Source organism: Penaeus chinensis, chromosome 2 (genome assembly GCF_019202785.1).
Source record: "Penaeus chinensis breed Huanghai No. 1 chromosome 2, ASM1920278v2, whole genome shotgun sequence".
Taxonomy (NCBI): domain Eukaryota; kingdom Metazoa; phylum Arthropoda; class Malacostraca; order Decapoda; family Penaeidae; genus Penaeus; species Penaeus chinensis.
In genome coordinates this window covers 22,184,203-22,186,702 of record NC_061820.1, presented here as the reverse complement: position 1 = coordinate 22,186,702, position 2,500 = coordinate 22,184,203, and the positions used below count along the sequence as shown (strand labels likewise).

The window sequence follows — 2,500 nt, the reverse complement described above, 5'->3', positions numbered from 1 at the left end:
ATTATTTCAACTACCACATTGAACTTAACATTTAATGATATGCGACAGATTGACGCACTAATGAACGGTGAAGAGAAAAACATTCGCAAGCGAATCTTCTCGGGGTCAGCAAATCTCCCGACGAACTATGTCTAGCTGCGCATGCCTACCTCATTGACGGAGGTCTGTATCCAAAAATACCGTACTTTATGAAGCGAAATGAGCTGGGAAAATTTATATATAACCCACTCTAGCTCCGAGTCTGTGATGGTGTGCTCATGCAATGCCCTATGGGTTTTTATCATGAATCACAAATGAATGGGATTTACCCAAACATGGCAGTGACGTCTAAAGTGTGAGCAGGGTGTGATTAATAAGCGAATCACGATTCAAGCTTAAGCCCTAGTCCTACATTATTTAACGGACGTAACAGTGGGTCACACCGGCGAACGAAATAACATCGGAGCGCAGATCTATTAGGCATATACGCAACCCCAGGTAATTAGACACTCTGACACTATGATATGGGGAAGATCTCTGGCGCTATATAAAAATGTAAATGTATATAAATGGCGTTACAAGCTCCGTTCTAGCGCCGATAGAACGTGTCACCAATGAACATATAACGGTTGCTCAGCGATATCCCTATATTGTAAAATCTAGAAAACAATTTACAGGATATGCTAGCTGTTCTCACAGCCATTTCAGCGTTTCAATCACTCCAAGTGAAACTGAGGCCAGATCACCCAACTGTCCAAGCGGGTTTGACTAATGCCTTGTCACTCCGAGGTCAGGTCAAGACGGGAAATGGTCAGTGATAAAAGAAATAATGATAAGATGTTCATGAAAACAGTAAAATCATGAACGCGCTAAATTCTTTGCAATTGAAACAATATAACTCTCTAATCACGAGAAAAATTAAATAAATACTTAAATAAATAAATGAAGAGAGAGAGAGAGAGAGAGAGAGAGAGAGAGAGAGAGAGAGAGAGAGAGAGAGAGAGAGAGAGAGAGAGAGAGAGAGGGAGGGAGGGAGAGAGGGGGGGGGAGGGAGGGGGGGAGTGAGAGAGAGGGAGGGAGGGAGGGAGAGAGAGAGAGGGGGGGAGGGAGGGAGGGAGGGAGGGAGGGATGGATGGATGGATGGATGGAGAGATGGAGGGAGGGAGGGAGTGAGAGAGATGGAGGGAGGGAGGGAGTGAGAGAGAGGGAGGGAGGGAGGGAGTGAGGGAGTGAGGGAGTGAGAGAGATGGAGGGAGTGAGAGAGATGGAGGGAGTGAGGGAGTGAGGGAGTGAGGGAGTGAGGGAGTGAGGGAGTGAGGGAGTGAGAGAGTGAGGGAGTGAGAGAGTGAGAGAGTGAGAGAGTGAGAGAGTGAGAGAGAGAGAGAGAGAGAGAGAGAGAGAGAGAGAGAGAGAGAGAGAGAGAGAGAGAGAGAGAGAGAGAGATGGAGGGAGTGAGAGTGAGTGAGTGAGTGAGTGAGTGAGTGAGAGAGAGAGAGAGAGAGAGAGAGAGAGAGAGAGAGAGATAGAGATAGAGATAGAGATAGAGATAATGATAGAGATAGAAATAGAGAGAGAGATGGAGGGAGGGAGGGAGTGAGAGAGATGGAGGGAGGGAGGGAGGGAGGGAGGGAGGGAGGGAGGGAGGGAGGGAGTGAGGGAGTGAGAGAGAGAGAGAGAGAGAGAGAGAGAGAGAGAGAGAGAGAGAGAGAGAGAGAGAGAGAGAGAGAGAGAGAGAGAGAGAGAGAGAGAGAGAGAGAGAGAGAGAGATGGAGGGAGTGAGAGTGAGTGAGTGAGTGAGTGAGTGAGTGAGTGAGTGAGAGAGAGAGAGAGAGAGAGAGAGAGAGATAGAGATAGAGATAGAGATAGAGATAGAGATAGAGATAGAGAAAGAGAGAGAGAGAGAGAGAGAGAGAGAGGGGGGGGAGTGAGAGAGTGAGAGAGTGAGGGAGTGAGAGTGAGAGAGTGAGAGAATGAGAGAATGAGAGAATGAGAGAATGAGAGAATGAGAGAATGAGAGAGTGAGAGAGAGAGTGAGAGAGTGAGAGAGTGAGAGAGTGAGAGAGTGAGAGAGTGAGAGAGTGAGAGAGAGAGAGAGAGAGAGAGAGAGAGAGAGAGAGAGAGAGAGAGAGAGAGAGAGAGAGAGAAAGAGAAAGAGAAAGAGAGAGAGAGAGAGAGAGAGAGAGAGAGGGAGGGAGTGAGAGAGGGAGGGAGTGAGAGAGGGAGGGAGTGAGAGAGGGAGGGAGGGAGAGAGAGAGGGAGGGAGGGAGGGAGGGAGAGAGAGAGAGAGGGAGGGAGGGAGGGAGGGAGGGAGGGAGGGAGGGGGGAGAGAGAGAGAGAGAGAGAGAGAGAGAGAGAGAGAGAGAGAGAGAGAGAGAGAGAGAGAGAGAGAGAGAGAGAGAGAGAGAGAGGGAGAGAGGGAGAGAGTGAGTGAGTGAGTGAGAGAGTGAGAGAGGGAGAGAGGGAGAGAGGGAGAGAGAGAGAGAGAGAGGGAGAGAGGGAGTGAGTGAGTGAGTGAGTGAGT

General features: G+C 49.2%; 1 protein-coding gene across 2 annotated transcripts in view; it reads left to right on the top strand.

The window, feature by feature from the left end:
* Window positions 1-2,500, top strand: part of LOC125030707 (putative helicase mov-10-B.1) — a 47,809-nt gene that overhangs the window by 19,789 nt on the left and 25,520 nt on the right. The gene's annotated exons all lie outside the window — the stretch shown is intronic.